At 41.0% G+C, this 17383-nt stretch overlaps 1 protein-coding gene across 2 annotated transcripts in view; it reads right to left on the bottom strand.

The window, feature by feature from the left end:
- The window catches only part of ELOVL5 (ELOVL fatty acid elongase 5), a 68031-nt gene extending 51605 nt beyond the window's left edge, over positions 1-16426 (bottom strand). Inside the window, exon 1 of one of the 2 annotated variants that reach the window (XM_016153873.2) lies at positions 16323-16426. The gene's annotated coding sequence lies outside the window, so the exon portion shown is untranslated. Of the gene's footprint in view, positions 1-15253; positions 15936-16322 lie in introns of those variants that run through there. The other variant, XM_016153872.2, reaches the window with a different exon arrangement.
- Positions 16427-17383: the final 957 nt, after the last annotated feature.

Raw genomic sequence — 17383 nt, forward strand, 5'->3', positions numbered from 1 at the left:
TACTTAAAATGATCCTACTTAGGTTGGATAACCTAGACATACATTTATTTGATAAAATAACCAAAACCAGTCTACAAAACCAGTCTGATGAATTTCAAATATAAAGGTGGCATTCAGAGATCCTGTAGCAAAAACCAAGAAATGTACTTAAGCATAAGGAAACACAAAATAAAAGCTGCTGAAGAAGAAAAAAAATGTTTTTATAGCTACCAAGAGTGGCCCTTATGTAAAAATACAATAAAGAGCATCTGTTTAGAATAGTGGTTCCTGAAGTATAGCCCAGACATTGGTGATGGTCCTTGGGCTCTTTTCAGGGGTTCTGTAAGATCAACACTATAATACTAGTATGAGACTGCTTCTTCAGTATCATCTCTCTCATTGTAAAATGGCCCATAGGCTACATAATGTGTGATCTCAAAAGACTGAATGCATGAGCATATAAGAGAATCCAGGTGTCTATCATTTAAGCCAGACAGACTGGCAAAAATGTCAAATGATGCCTGTTTTCACTAATTTTTTTTTTTGCATAAAAATGTAGGTTGTTAATGTTATTTATCATGTAATGGGTTAATTATTATTTTTAGATGCATTGAAAATTTTTATTTAAAAATAATGTTAAAATTAATTTCTAATAGAGTAAGTACCAGTAGAAATAATCCACACAAACAAAAGTTCTGAGGTTCTCAATTTTTAAAAGTGTCGGCCCAAAAACCAAAATGTTTGAGAGCTGCTGTATTAAAAATTGTGTATAAACTTTTTCTGCTCTATAAGGTTTATTTCTAAAAAGACAAAAATTTAACTTCCTAACTTTAAGGCAAATATCCCAAATATACCTCAAAAAAAAAAAAATATATATATATGTCTTTACCTTGACTTTTGGAGTTAAATTTAACTTGGAGAACACAAAGTTTAAAAATCGAACACTCAAATCCTTGAAATTTGTTAAAATACAGTCATTGTGAAAGCAAGCTAACAATAATGAACAAAACTTATGATAAATATTTTACTTTATGGTATTTTGCTAAATAAGTACTTTGTTAAACCGGTTCCTTACTAACCCATCAAATTATATGTAGAATGGTATTACAAGAAACTCACCACTGAAAACAGGATGAGCTAATTTTCACATTACTGTGCAGGCATAAAAGTTTTTTTAACCAAAGCATGATACTAATTCCCCTTCCAAATGAGGATACTCCTCATAGAAACATTTTTTCACCAAAAACTAAAATTTTAAGCCATAAATAATAAGACATGCAAGTTTCCTGTGGCTAAACTGCATTAGGTAGAACTGCAAATAGAATGTATTCACAAATTGTACACAAATGCTGAAGTGTTTATATATTTACATATAGAGAGAACACTAGCCCAGAATCAAAGTCAAAAATGTATATTCCCGACTTCAACTTGCCACAGCAAAACACCTCTTAAAAACCACACTTTCCATTTGCCTATCACCTTGATTGTCTAGTTTTCACCAGGTCCTAGATTATTTGGCTCATTTTGCTTATCAGTCCAAGTTAGCATCGTGTAGGTGGTTTCTCAAAAATTCAAAATGTGGCTTCCTCAGACAAAAACCCATCTTTCCTTGCAGGCTGTAACCCCAGCTGCTATTTACTCCCAGCATCAGTGGCTGGGGCCTGTGAGTTCACCACTTTTCTTCCTCTAATTGGGGTGTCAGTGGCAGGTGTGGCCCTGACATTGTGCAGGAATATAATTACCAGAAGGAAAGCAGGTCAGCAGAGAAAGAGACAGACAGAATGAACATAAATAAAAGAAGGAGAAAATTATATGACACTCCCTTGTCCTCCAAAATAAGAATCTGAGGGATTTTACCTCTCCAGGCATGACTTTCATCTTTTAGAAGTTTACTCCTTTAAAAGAGAGCAGTGTCAACAAGAAAACACATATTTACTATAAAGGTACATTACATGTTCCCATACATTAGGAAGAAACTCAATGCTTTTACACTACAGCTCAAAGCATTCACCTTTTTAGTCATGGACTCAGAGCAGATATTTGAAAGTTTCTCTCTACAAAATGTTTTCTCTATTTGCTTTCTTGGTTTGGAAAATATTACAGAGAAATGCTTATAAGCCAAGTAGACTGTCTCATTAGGGGAAACAACTTGATTTCAAGAAAGAAAAAAAAAAATCATGACTGTGTGGATGGCAGAGCTGAAATGGAAAAATGGGCCTTGAAGTAGAAGACTAATTAATGCCTCCTCCCACTCCCCAACATGGCTTAATCCTGTTGCACTCAGGTAATGCTTTCTGGATGTTTTGGGGGCTTTGTTTTATAAGGGTACTGATTAATGTAAATGATAACCCACAATTTATCACACATAGATTTTAATCAACCCAAAAAGAAGGGAGAACAGAAAGTTTAATTGGTCAAGTTAGAATGAATGGGATCTCTTGTTTCAAACTAATTTCACTTTCTGAAGAATGAAATATAAATAACTCATTACTAAAAATGAAAGTGAATTTCATGTGTGGTTTATGGAAGTCATTACTTTATTGGTCATACTTCGTATTTTTACAGACTTTACAATTTTTAAGATTATATTCAGTATAGTCTTCATTGAAAATCTTTCCACTTGTAAGCTCAAATCACATGGCGCAAATGCCAAGAAGAAGGACAATGGTCAAAGAGAGAGAAAACAGTATCAGACAGGTAAGAAGGCAATGTGGTGCCACAGCAAAAATTCACTAATGTCAATACATTCTACACAGCTGCTTGGAAATGGTTTCTCTCCCATTTCTCAGGAAATAGACTGTAATATCAATCATTACAACCAAGTTTATTATGAAGAACGATAGAATTCATAATTTTCAAGATGTAACCATATCTAAAATAAGTGTAAATATAGTTCGACAGAAAATTGGTATTTTTAAAAACAGATATGTAAATGTTATAGCAAATAGCATACATTTCCCTTTCTCCAGCACAAGCCAAGTTTTATTTAGGGCTCCATCCTCTCCAACTTACTAACTTGGTGAGATGTGATAGTGTAAGGACCCGGAGAGGAGAACCACATGACCCCAAGTGACCTGCTGGGTGACAAAGAGACCAACCAGAGCCATAGAGGCTTCTGGGAAAATGATGTGCAGCAAAGGGTAAAATATGCAAAGGAGGGGGGTTTTTTACAGACTTACGCTACTTTTATTTAGTTTATTTAAATATTATTTATTTAGTACCGATTTATTTTTATTAAAAAAATTTTAAGAGTGTGCCCAATTCAAATGGCAGCAAAAATAATGTAGGTGAAACACCAGGAAAAACTTAATTTTAAGGATTGTGACATATTGGATTCTGAAAAAGCATTGCTGAGTCTCTTCACTGGAGAAATTTAAAAAGTATACATAAATCATGACCAATGATACCCAATTCTGTATCCTCAATCCCAACCCCAAAGGCCAGTTTCCCTCTGATCTCTCTCCATCTACAAACATGTGGTGCTCCTGAACCTCAAACTCGGCAAGCCCGAATCTGAATTTATAACAGTTCCCTCACAATTTTCTCTTCCCTCTGGCTCCCTTAATTTCTATAACTAGCTACATAACCTTCGCAGGAAACCAGCCCTGAAACCATGCTCCATCTCTCACCCTGCACCGGACACCTGGCCACCCAGGCTTCATTCCCGTTGATGGCACTGCAATTTCAGCCTCCCCTATCTTCACCTCGACCCACCCCTCTCCAGTCTACTCCTCATCACCTCTTTGTCAGAACTGTCTTCTGTGGACTCCTTGCCATCCAGAACCTCCTCCTAGCCAATCCAACTAATAAATGCATTTGTCAAACGGACCTCTTAAAGCACAGCTGTCATTCATTTGGCAAACAAATAATGACCACGATATTAGTTTTCTGCTCTAACAAATTACCAAAACCATAGTGGCTTACAGCAACATAAATTTATCTTACATTTCAGGAGAGCAAGAGTCACAAGTGAGTCTCAATGGACTAAAACCAAGGTCTCAGAAGAGCTGAATTATTTTTTGGAGGCTCTACCGAAGTATTCTTTCCCTTGCCTTTCCAGCTTCTTGAGATTGCATGCATTTTTTGGTTTAGAGTCCCTTCATCCATCTTCAAAGCCAGCAACATTGGGCCAAGTTTCTTCACATAGCCATCTTTTTAGTTCTCTTCTGCCTCCCTCTTTCCAATTAAGGTCCCTTATGATTACACTGAGCCCACCTGGATTATATAGGACACTCTCCGTATTTTACTCAGCTGATTAGAAACCTTAATTCCATCTGCAACCTTAATTCCCCTTCATCTATAACCTAGCATATTCACAGGTGCTGAAAACTAGGACACTGACATCTCTGGGGGACCATTATTCTGCTGACCACAACCACCTGATATAAGACACCAAGACAGGCAAAAGTTAAACAAAATGCAGACTTTTTGCCATCAAGATCATTCTAATCCTTTGATACTAAATATTAACTGGCTTCCTGTTGCTTAGAGAGGTCTAAAGCCTTCATGATTTCAAAATATTTCTGTAGCATTATTTTATACTACTTTCTTGATACACCCTAATATTGTATTCAAACTGTAGAATTCTGGAGCACCACATACTTGGGGTTCTCCACATACATTCTCACATAATTTGCTCTATCTAGCAGGCCCTCTCCACTCTCCTGTCCAAATTATACTTATCTTTTAAGGCCCAGATCCAACGCCACCCACCCTATATATCTCTCTGCCATCTTTGAATACCCACAATGCCCTGTTTCCCCAAACTGGCACATTCAACAATGACATAAAGGAAAAAGTTTAGGCAGAAAAATGGTTTCTGGTGCTGCTCTACAGCTAGCTGTGTGAGCCTGGGAAAGCCAATTAGCATCTCAACCTTGGTTTCATCATCTGTCAAGTGAAAAGGCAGACCAAATTATTTCTAAATTCTTTCCCTGTTCTTAAGCTCTATGAAATCGAGAGAATTCTTACTCACTTATTTTGATCCAAAGCCACTATCTAATAAAGGCCACCATCATGTCAACTTGATCAACGCACTCCTTTCCTAATCTTCCCTGCCTACAGTCTTGTGCTACTCCCTTTGCCCTCCAAAAGCATCTTTCTAGGTTACTCATCTCCTCAAAACCAGTTAAAGGCTCTTAAGAAATTGTCTAAACTCCTCAATGTGGCCACTAGGACCCACATGATCAGGCCCTTACTTCCTCCTTTGAGTTTCCTCACTGACTTTCAGTTCCTCACATGCTCCTCCATGCCCCAGCTACCTGCTCCCCTCACCTCAGAACCTTTGGTTTGAATACCTACTTCCTCTTTCCACCAGATAGATTCCTACTTATTCTCCAGGCAATGACCGACCTTCCTGATCTTCCCAAACTGATTTAGGTGTGCTCCCTGTCTGCTCCCACTATGCTGGCATGGCTCTCACCACTACAGTATTGATATCTGTTCATTTGTCAGTATCCTCCACCAGACTCTTACCTTCCACATGGGTGGGGCTGTCAATCTCACCTACCACCTGTGGCACAGACTGGTAGTTATTGCCCAAATTCTGTACAGATAGAATTTTTAGGTGCCCAGACCCATTATTATTTTGGGATCTCCATCACAGCTAAGCCTAACTGCAATATACATGGCCATATCCACAGAATCAGTAATTATCTATTGACTCACCTACATAGCTCACCTCTTCTACTGGATTATAATCTCTTTGCCACTAGGTGTACTGTCATGTATTCCTGCAGGATCTATGCTCCTTAGCAGAGGATAGCACAGAGAAATCCTCTACAGTGAGTGAGTGTGAAAGATCAATGAATTAATGGCCAGTGTGACTACTGAAGCAGATAAGATCTGTCCAACCTAAATGGGCTACTTCTACTTGGGCTCAATGTTTGGTCAACCAAAATAAAGTTTAAAAAGCATGTCAGTTTCCACTATTATTTTATCATAGAACAGCTGGGTGCCTAGACAACGGGGTCCATGCTATTATTTCCTTGGGCACAGTGCCACCAGCGTGGTCTACAACAGGCATATTCTACCCAAATGCTCTATGAGGGAATATGTAAATAAGCAAGGCCCTTTAAAATAACAGCATATGTCACCTCTGCTCCTGGGCAGGTGGGATACCTAGCAATTTGTATAGTCCTCAGGCTGCTGCGCTCTACTCCTGGAAGGCGCAGGGGGTGGGGTGGGGGCGGGGATGGCAGCATGAGCAGGGTAGCCACCCTCCAGAATCCCCCACCCAGGTGAACTTCCCATTTGTGAAATATTATGTATCCTTGGTCTTTCAAGGGACGTTCACCTTCCACAGCCACTAGCACGCATTACTGAACTAATTATACTTGAAAGGTACATATTTAGAGAGACATACATGCAAATAATTACTAGATATCCACTACATGCCAGATGGTATACAGATGCCAAGGATAGAGATATAAACATGGCAGACACTGAACAAAGACAAAAGGAAAGCACTACTCATTCTCCCAGTAAGAATGAGAACCGGGGCAGACGAAGGTTAGGTATCAAAACCAAGGTTATATAAGTAAGAAGGGATGGGAACATCTAAGTCAAAAAGATCAAAAGTTCTAGAGTGTGAGTGTTTGACCCTTGAAGAACAGGGTTTTTTCTGCTATTAAGTTTGCTTTGCTTGGGCATTTTTGTTTTTGGTGGGGAGCACTGAGGAGGAAGCATCCAAATACAACCTGTGTGGAGTGGAGACGGGAGTGGACAAGGTACATTGGAGAAATGAAGTCCATGGTGTGTTGAGTCAAAAATACAGGCGACAAAGTGGCAGGAAATGAAGCTGAATCAAAGATGGCCCTGAAGAGGGAGTAAACGAAGTTTTTAGGGCGGAGTAAAATAATCCTAGTAACATGTCAGAAGACCACTGAGACAACAGAGTAGAGATAGAACACAGGGGTGACAGAAAGGAGCCAGTGAAAAAATAGAGTCATCCAGGAAGGGACTGATGTGCTTAAAGGAACAGAAAATGGAAAAGGAAGGGGCAGCAGAGAGGGACAGAGAGGACCCTCATTGACAGTTAGAAATAGTGGGAGAAATGTATGGCTGAGGAGTGAGAGAAGGACCCAAGAATTGCCGCCAGCTTGATGGCTTTGGCAAACTGGTGGATGGTGGTGCTTCTGGCCATGGGAGAAAGGTTTGTAGGGCATCCAGGTGAACCTCACAGATAAGAAGTTATGAGTTTGGAGCTCAAAGGGAAAAAAGTGGAATAGAAATAAATATCTGAAATGGGCAATTGGTGGGTGGGGGCATACTTGAAATCATGGGCAAGTAGAAATTGGTCTTCCAGCAATATTTTGCATACTATTCGACTAAATTTTGAATTGTGAGAAGCCCTTTAAAATATGCCAGTCTCATTTCTCAAAATGAGAAACTCAAGCATGAAGCTCCATACACCAGGGGTGAATGAAAAGCACCTATCTCATGGTACGGTGTACTCTAAGCCATCTTCCTTCGGGGTCACCGAGCCTATTCAAAACCTATCACTCCTCGTAAAGCAAACCAAAAGGAGCTGCTCTAAAAATGAAGCAAGCATAGTATTTACAGCAATCTCCTAGGGATACAGAAGTTCTGAGATACTATCTTGTAGGGGCTCTTGAGAAGCTCCTACCTGTTTCACAGGGCAATCACTTTCTTGGTTGAAGCATAGTTGTAGAGAGGACAACCAATGGCTAAGGCAGATAGATCATGGACATCAAGATCCTATGTATGCCTCTAGCAGGTTCCTTGAAGACGGGGCTTAAGGAGACTGAGCTCTACTTCAATCATATTCCTAACAGTAAATCAGACTATAATTGCAAAAAGCCAAGAGACAAACATTTAAGAGACCTTTAAGCAACATTTTCCTGCTATATGCAGCTACTTGTAACTCTTATCTGATTGCAGTCTCTTAACTGATGTGATTACTTGAATACTTAAAAAAAAATTATGCTCTCCAAGCTCATTATACAAAATATACAAAGGCAGTGTTATAGTCTCAGCTGAATTAAAAGAGGGTAGAGAAACATAATTAACAAAGTTATGTAACTCCCCAAAAAAGATATCTTAAAAGATTTAAATTCAAACCTGTGTAATGTAAATAAGGCATGTGATATAAAAACACATTTCTTTTTTAAAACTGAATCTAAACACCCACATGTTAAAAATGTTGTTTGGGTGTGGGGGTAAATGAGGAGAGGAAGAGGCGGTGTTAAAAAAAAAAATAGCCTGCTATGATACGGCATTTTAAAAAGCAAACACTCTAGTAGTCATTTATTCATCTCTTCTATAGCATGTGTCTAATGTCGACGGTTGTTTTACCACCTGATTACGTTCCATGTTAATGTATGAGCCATTCTGTGATTTTATGATTCTCTCATTTTAGAAATTATGGAACTCATTGCCATCATAATGTTGTCAGAACTTCATTTTCTTTCTGGATGTGGTCAGGAGGTCAAAGAGTCTAACAATTCCAAGAGAACTCAAGGTGGTGGAAAGTGTGTCTACCCTCAACCTGAACAAGTGGCCCTTAATAGGGCCTATGTCAGAATGACCTAGTAGATGTTTTCAAAATACACATGACTTTCACCTACACCCAAGGGAAATCAGACAATCTGGGGAGAGAGGCTCCCTAGAGAGTTTGGGTTCCCTTCCCTCCCAGTTCACATCTCTCAGGTCTTATACACCTTGTAAATCAAACCCAAGTGGAGCTGGGGCCAAATAAGGAAACTGATGCTGGACGTCCTTGGCCAGTCACACTAGTCCAGCTAATTAGCAACTGGGCTTTTGAACGCTGATGTCTTATATTGATCATTGTAGAGCTCTTCTGTGTTTGCACTTCTGATTACAGCAAAAAGAATAGGCATAAGTGCAGAATATCTAAAAATGGAGGCAGAAAATAAACAAAAGATTACCTTTTTTCAAGGATGGACCATAAATGTTATTCCCTTATTAATTTACTTTGTTTAAACTTTTGTTTAGTTACTGTCAAAATTTCTGTGTTGGATACACTGTCAACCTCCCAGAATGGAATGATGAATAAGAAACTCAACTTTGTTTCCTCTAGTTCTGTATCTAGAGCTGCAAATGCAAGGACTACTATTTAGGTCTAACAGGCATACAGTGTAACAGGGTGGCTAAGAGCACACTGTAGCCAGCTTGCTTCGGTTTGAATCCTGATTCTGCCACCTATCTATTGGCTATGGAACCTTGAAAAGCTCACTCAACCTTTCTGTGCCTTACTTTCCGTATCAGCAAAATTGGGGTACCTATGTCAGGAGGTTTTGTGAGGCCTAAGTGAATTAATATACTTAGAGCACTTTAGAAAAGTGCCTGATACGTGATATTGAGCAGTTATATTCATTACCCACAGATCAGCCTCATTCTTTTTTATAAGTTGCAAAGTATTCCACTGGCCCAACTATAGTATAATTTATTCTCCTGAAGGACATTTACTCTATTGATTCTTCCAATCTTTTGCTATTATAAACAATGTTTCCGTGAATAGCCTACAAAATAGAGGGATCTTTTTACCACGATCATCAGATTAAATCAGTCCCTTACTTAACTTTTTTGTATAACACTAATGATCTGAATACTTCTAAGGTAGGCACAGGTATTATCACATCCGAGTTCTATACAGAAGTCTGAAAAGAGGTGGAATGACTTACCGCCAGAGCCAACACAGTCATAAATGGCAGAGTTGAAATGCTATCCAGATGGGTGGCTGCTAACCTGAAAGGCATCGTCTTCAATCCACTTCCTACAGTTTTGCTTATGTAATAAAACATAGTAGACGCTCTTATAAATTCAACTCAGATCCACAGTAGTGACAATAATTCAGAAAATATGTAAGAAGGAAACTCAAATTTTCAGAGGTGCTTATCAGCTCACATATAGTGCAAATGGAAGTGTCAACAACTTCTGTAAATGCTAAAGTAATTTATTTCTTCTGCCAAAGACTGAAGCAGAGGTACCCTGAACACTACCCCTGGGGACATATACCACACTGCGAAACTCCCAGGGAAGTGAACGAATAATTATTGAATTTGGTATCATGAGAACTATTCTTTGGGGAAAGAAAAATTCATAACAATTACTTTGTAGTAGCATTTGCTATGCCAAGACAAAGGGGCACAAGTACTCTGTGGTTCAGAATAACTCAAAAACTCGAGTGGTCAATTCTCCAGCATGGCTTTAATTAGGTCTGTTTAGTAGGGCGTTATATAAGATTTGTTCTGACAGAGTGAAACTGCTGACAATAGGGAAAGGAAAGGGCAAAGGTAGAACTTAACAGAGATGAAATCTGTAAACCAACATTTGCTAATAGAAGGGTGGCTAACCTAGTACAAAGATTATAGTTAGAAACTGCAGGTATGTTTCAAGAAAACAGTTATTCTAACTAGAGGACACAGAGCAGTACCGGTACTAAAAATCTTAAAACAAATAAACTGGCATCCTAACTCCCAGTCAGCAAGAAGACAAAAGTCTAACGTAAGATAGAATACTAAGACATTAACACAACTGTACCTCAAACAGAACTAGCAGGGGAGACGGAGAAAACGTGGGCATTTCGTCTTGCTGAACATTTACCAAGCACCAATATTTTAAATCAAGGAACCTCACAATTCTAAAAGCAAATGCCTACAAGTCAAATAAAAATGTTCCCATGGAGGAAACATGCTAGCAGGAGCCCAGTGAGAACCGAACAATTTGGTAATGATAACATTTGTGGGTTGAAATTAGGGTTGTGGGTGTGGATGGGTGGATGGGGGTTTCTATTACAGAAACTCAAAATTAGGTTGTTACCTTCCTAAACAATTCTCTTTGCTAGGCCAAAATATCTCCAGCGGTTATGTTTAACTTCTCAAAGGAGAGGTCCCCAATCTCCAGGCCACGGACTGGTCAGTGGCCAGTTAGGAACCAGGCCGCACAGCACAAGGTGAGCAGCAGCTAGTGAGTGAAGCTTCATCTATACTTGTAAGCCACTCCCCAGCACTAGCATCACTGCCTCAGCTTCCCCTCAGATCATCAGGAATTAGATTCTCATAAGAGCACTGGTCCTTGGCGCCAAAAAGGTTGAGGACCGCTATTTTATAGAGAAAACTGTCATTTCCTTCACTGATTCTGACATCTACCTTTCTAAGACTTAAATGATTTCAATATTCATTCTCTATTCCTAAGTCAAACAAAAACAAAGGATTTGCTCTTGGCAAAAATGAAAATAAAAAATGTTAGTTCTGAAAAAGACTTGGAAATAACCTTAGTTCAACCTTTTATTTTTAAAGAAAATCAACCCAAAGTCGATTTTCTTATGGTTGGTGGAAAGTTAGGACAAGAAACCCTGGCAGCTAGTTTCTATATAAGGAAAGGGAACCCTACTTAGACAACTATGCCTTCCAATTTTTTCAAATTACTTCAGCGGACAAACAATTAAATATGTGTGTGTTTTACTATAATCCTGTATCATGAGGCAACATTTATTTTAATATCTATTATGTGAGCTAAAGTAACCCAGCTGATAGAAGGAGCCCAGAAGCTTTGTTTCTTACTCCAGGATCTGGCAGACACTGACTGCATAAGGTTTAGCAATACCGGAATCTTCCTTTTCTCATCACTGATACTTTATAAAAAGGTGGGAAGCATCCTGATTTCAGTAATTTTAAAATGTGGAAAAGTGCTCGTAGTGACTTTAAGATGCCACTGATTACAAGCTACATCTCTACTCAGATATTAAAATATGAAAAACTGTGTGAAAATGGATGAAATATGGTAGGAATATGTACCTGCAGAAGGGCAACAATAAAAGGCAGCCACGAGAGACTGGCTGCAAAGAGGAGGAATTGAGACTAAAGGGGAAGAAATGGTTTGTGTGGATATGTACCTGGATTGTCAGGATATGTCCACTTGATTGCAAAGCCTCCTCCTTTTCTCTTTATGATACCATGTTCCTTCTACCACCCAGTCAGTCTTAAGAATATCCTTCCTCTTGTTGGCCCTTGAATCCAATTGGTTTCCAAGTTACATAGATCTTACCCTAGCAACAAGCTGATACAACTAACTCTCTCTCCAGTCTGTGCTCATGGCTGTGGCTCCAGCTGGGGCTTTATCACAGACCTGGTTTCTTCTAACAACCTTTCAGCCAATTTCCACACTTCCAACTTCTGTTCACGCCAGTCCATCCTATGCATTCTGAGAAAACTCATTCTTGGAGCAACAGCATTCATAATGCATGCTTTCCAGTTCAAAAGTTTCAGTGGTACACTGTTACCAAACACCTCAGGAGAGAGAACAGGCTAGGAGGTCCAACGACCTGGGCTGGAACGGTTTGTGACCTTGGGCAAGTGTCTAAACTTCTCTGAGCCTCCCATTTCCTCACCTATAAAGAGGGACTGCTCATAGTACCAATTAATAGTAACTGAAATAAATCCATGTAAAGTGCTCAACATAGGGTTTTACATACAATATAAAAGTTGGCTGATATTATTACCATCAACACCTTGCCTTTCAAACCTTTTCTTCCACTTCTGTTCTCCAAACTCTGTCTCGTAGAACGCTTATCTTTCTATCTCTGCACATCAGGTTCCTCTATGAAATGTAAGCCTAAATTCAAATGTTGGTTCAATTCTATTTACTTTAATCCAATCATCTCTTCAGTACTGACATCCTTAGGGAGCCATTACAGCCAACACTGGCTCACTTTCCCCATGTCCACACAGGCCCTCTCTGAAGATGTAGTAGCAGCTGAGTAAGTGAGGTGAGATTTAAATCCACTTCCTCAGTTCGGGGATAGGCCTCCAGGTTATCAGAGTTCCACTGTTCAAGTTATTACTTCAAGTAAACAAAGTCTCAGTCAATTGCCTCAAGGCCAAGGACCTTCTTTTAGAGGGCAGAGGGAAAAAATGTTCCCACATGAGAATATGGTAACAGGAAGATCCAAACTGTTGCTGGCAGTCACCTTGCAAAATCAGCCTATGGACATAACTGACATCTGAGAGGACTTCAGAGAAACAAGCAAAAGTTCTGACATCAGGACTTTTTGGGTCAGGTAGTCATTTAAGCCCATGTGTCTTAGGTTTTCTATATCTTGCACCAAAAGCATCCTAATCAATTCAACGATGCTACATACTGATATGTCTAACACGGACAGCTCTGCCATAAAACTTTCACAGATAAAGTTACACAAGACCCAAGAAATCTGCTTCTGACACTCTTTTAGCCCAAGGTAGAGATTAAGTATGGATGTAAAAGGATTAATGTGTAAGTTAATTCAGGAAGCTCTTTGGAGTCAGGAACTGTGTCATTCAACTTTGCATACAACCTCTCCCCCTTATCTATCCATCCATCCATCCATCCTTCCCTCCTTTCCTCCCCACCCCACAACGCACTCTCAACTGACAAGTCAACTAATAAAAAGAATGTCAAATACGGGCTAAAAGAAAGGGAATAAATTTTAAGCAAATTTGAAAAATGACAAATTGTTAATCTTGGATGGTTTGAGAATGGACTTTTAAACATGAGGTTAGATTTTTAAGTTACAGGGTAACAGTTACATAAATGGCACATAGCCCATTGAACCAATCCTAGCAGTGCAAGGATAAACAAAGGAGCAGGTATAAGAGACAGAGGTAGGTGAATTTGGAAAAATCACTTGGTACTTCTAGCCTTAGTTCTCAATCTTGGAAGGAAAAAAAAAGAGGTAAGGATAACACTTCTCATAGGATGGCATAAGAATTATGTATGGAAAACAACTATTTATAGGAAAGTACATCAATAACACTTGAAACCGAATGCATGCAGACTTAGTTATGGATAACTGATGGAAAGATTATCCCATCAAGAACAGAAGAGTTGGTAGGCAACAGAAGAATTCAAAATAATTACAAACATCTTAGAGAGAAGGAAAGATGTGGCTGAATAAGAAAGAAGTAAAATCATCACTCACTCTCTACCATCAATTTAGGCATTAAAAGTTACCCTTAAGAAAGGTAACCAGGTTTACCTTGATATGTATAATTCAAGTGGGAAATAAGATACCCAAGGATTGATATATTCACCTACAACAGCAGTAGGTCAACCAATAATTATGCTGAGAGCAAATGAGAAGGTAGTGAAAAAAAAAAAAATCCTTGAAAGATCTTCACAAACATCAAACATCCAAAAATTAAGATCTCCAACCAGGGAACAAAAAACTCTGTTGATCCCAGGGAATGAGATAACTTAGCTCATTTTCAAAAGTGACTTCTTAGGGATACTGGAATTAGTGTTGGTGAAAACCTAGTTTCGAATATTTTCCCAGTTATTTGAGACTCTGGAGTTTCATTCTTGGCCACATCCCCTAAACCTCACTTCCCCTTCCCCAAGAAGAAAAAAATAAGTGGAGGAGGAAACATTTGGCAAACACAAACTGGGCTCTTTCATTTGTTTCATCTCTTGAAATCCATGTAACAATTCTGCAACATGTAATCTCCATTAGAAACAGACAAGGAAATTGAGTCAATGGGATGAGGGCAGTGTCTGAAGTCCTGAAGTAGTTTTCTTGAAAAATTTAACAAATTTTAATAGGCTTTCTACTTTCACTTTTCAGCAAAGTTCTAGTCTATATTCTGTAAAATTAGTCATCTGTAACCATCAATAACATTTTCCCTTTTATCTTCAGTTAAAAATCGAAGAGAAAGGAAAATGCAAAGAGAGAAACATTACAGAAAAGTTCCTGGCAATGAGAAGCTATAATCTGGGGTAGGAATCTAAAAGGGACATAAGCGACATTTCTCTTTTAAGTGCAGAGCTTTCCTGGAGAATCCCAAGCAGCATCTAAGCTGACCAAAACAAACAAACAAAAACACGAACAAACAAAAAAAAAGTGATACACTTGTTCCCTAACCGCAGATGGAAAGTAGAGGTGTTTTGTCCAACAGCCAATGAATGCAAAACCGGCTGTGTCTGTAGCTGTAGATTCTGCAGCAAATGTTGTTGGCTGAGATGTGCAAGCAAAACAAGTCCAAACCAAGAGGTTATCTACCAAGTGGCTAGGGGAATAAGCCCAAGAAGCACTATCAGCTCTTCCATACAAACCTATAAAAAGCACTTCCTGCCACAATCCCTCTATTAAAGAATGAAGCCTGCTTGTTCCGCACAATTCCTCAGCCGGCATCCCTCGGTTCCCCAGCCCAGCTCATAAGTCATGCACTGGATTCATCCATACGGGGCTCCCCACCCCAAAGTTGGCCAAATGCATTCTTTAAATTTGCAATCAAGACGCTGGAAGATAGGGGCTTACCTACAATCGTGAGGTGAGGGAACCACCAAACTTAAAGTGCAAGAGCAAGGCACGTTTGCAAGACAGTTTTAAAGTACTCTTGCACCAGGCATGACTCCCTCCACCCCAAGGCAGGAGGATGGGGTCAGGCAGAGGATGAATCTTACTGACGTGAAAACTGTAAAAGGTCACTTTTCCTTACAACTCGTACCAGACGTGACCCTAGTGCTTCTCCAGGCCCAGTGCTGCTCCCGCGCCAGGCGCTCCCTTCCCCGCTCGGCGTTCCCGCGCCCGGACTCCTTACAGTGCAGCCCGATCGCCCTCGAGGCCCCGCCCCCTTGCTTTCGCACCAACCTCATCACTCTCGGAGCACCGCGGGCTGCAGCTATCTGGCTTTAATAAAAACCGGAGTGGTCCGAGGCTAGCAAGCTTCCCTCCGGAGAACAGAAGAAGGCCAGAGGGACCCCGCACCGCCAGCTCAGGGCGGGGCGAAGTCGGGCGCGCCCAGGCTGGCAGTGCTGACCTGACCCGCAACCCCCGAGGCTCTCGGAACTCACCCAGATTTTGTTTTTCCCAAAGAAAGAGCTGTCTCTCTCAAAGGGCGCCTCCCTGGACTTCCCACTCACGAGTTTATCCTGACTCGGCGGGCAGACCTGAACACACACACACACACACACACACACACACACCCATCCATTCTGCTTCTGGTCTGGGCGCAGTGTATGCTCACACGGCGCCTGTCAGCTTGCAAAACTGCCTGCCTGCTGTTTCCAACACGCCGAACAGGTGGGCCAGCATCACGGTGAAAACTCCCGGGGCGTTCAGCCTCGGCGGCGAAGCGATCCACCTCGCTCCCGCACAGCTATCCTCGCGCCCGCAGCCCGTGCCTGGGGAGCCGGGCTGGGGCCCATGGGCCGTCCGGGTTCCTCCGCCATGCGGGCAGAACGCGGGCCGCGCCGGCAGCTATCCCTTGACACTAGGTTCGGGACCTATCGGCGGTCCTCAGCCATCCGGTCCCGGCCGCGCGCTCGCACGGGTGTCATGGCTGAGCGGCGGCCCCAGGCGAAGTTTCCAGGAACTGACGGCTTACCTTTTAGCAGCAGCGTTGAGTAGCGGCGAGACGGTGCCCGTGGCCAGCCCGAACTGAGGAGGATGTGAGAGGGAGGCACCAGGGACCAGGAACGAACGCGATGGGAAGAGGAAGGCGCCGGGTATCTACAATCAGAACGTGGGCTGACTGTGACGTCACAATGGCGCGGCCAGCCAATCGGGGTCCCAAGGCTGAATCAAGCGCTATGATGTCATGCGGCCCCGGAGCCAATCGCGAAACAATAGAACTTTCGTGATTATAAATTCCAGAATTCGGTGCCTTGGGGAGCCGAGGCCGGGGTTGGTCCCCTTCGGTTCACGTGTCTCTGGGCAATTTTTCCCCCTTTCTTCCTAATAAGCCTGCGTGGAGCATGGAGCCTGCGCAATAGCAGCAGTGAAGTTCCCGATGCCCTGAACTCTGATTCTCTCAATGCCAGGCGGGCCGTGGTTGTGTGGGCGTGCTGGGACGGCAGAAGCCCGCTCTCGTAGCCGGCTTCTTTACGGTTCTGGAAGGGATCTTGTTCGCCCTGGTTTTAACTAATAGGGTTTAATGCCAGTGGAGACCACCGGAATATAAGTCTGCAGTTGAACAAGATAACAACGAAAAAACTACTCAGAACTGATGTTATACCTTAACTTTCTTGTGATTTACCGTGATTTTTCTTAGGGATTTTGATTTTTTTCCTTGGAAGTCGCTACCAACTCCATTTCTACTCTAGAAACTATTCCAAAGGCTTGTAAAAGGAGGAAAGGTGGTGGTTATGTGACGTCTTTTCAGCTAGACAAATTTAAGCACTTAACTGCTCAGGGCACGAATAGAAAATCCTTGCTGTTTTTCATTAATATTTGGATAATTTAAGGTCGCCATCATCCTAGTATCCTACGCTTTCCCCATATCAAGCCCTAGAAATTAACTTTTTCTCCTTGTGCCCTCTTGTTATATTTCTACTACTCTATGTCTTTCCACCCAACATAGTCAACCATTTAATGTAGGCAAATTTATTTTACGTATTTGCAATGTAATGTTTATTATGTGCCAGCTGTGTTCCAGGCATTGGGCCA

The sequence above is a fragment of the Rousettus aegyptiacus genome, unplaced genomic scaffold (assembly GCF_014176215.1).
Source record: "Rousettus aegyptiacus isolate mRouAeg1 unplaced genomic scaffold, mRouAeg1.p scaffold_m13_p_1, whole genome shotgun sequence".
In the NCBI taxonomy this organism is placed as follows: domain Eukaryota; kingdom Metazoa; phylum Chordata; class Mammalia; order Chiroptera; family Pteropodidae; genus Rousettus; species Rousettus aegyptiacus.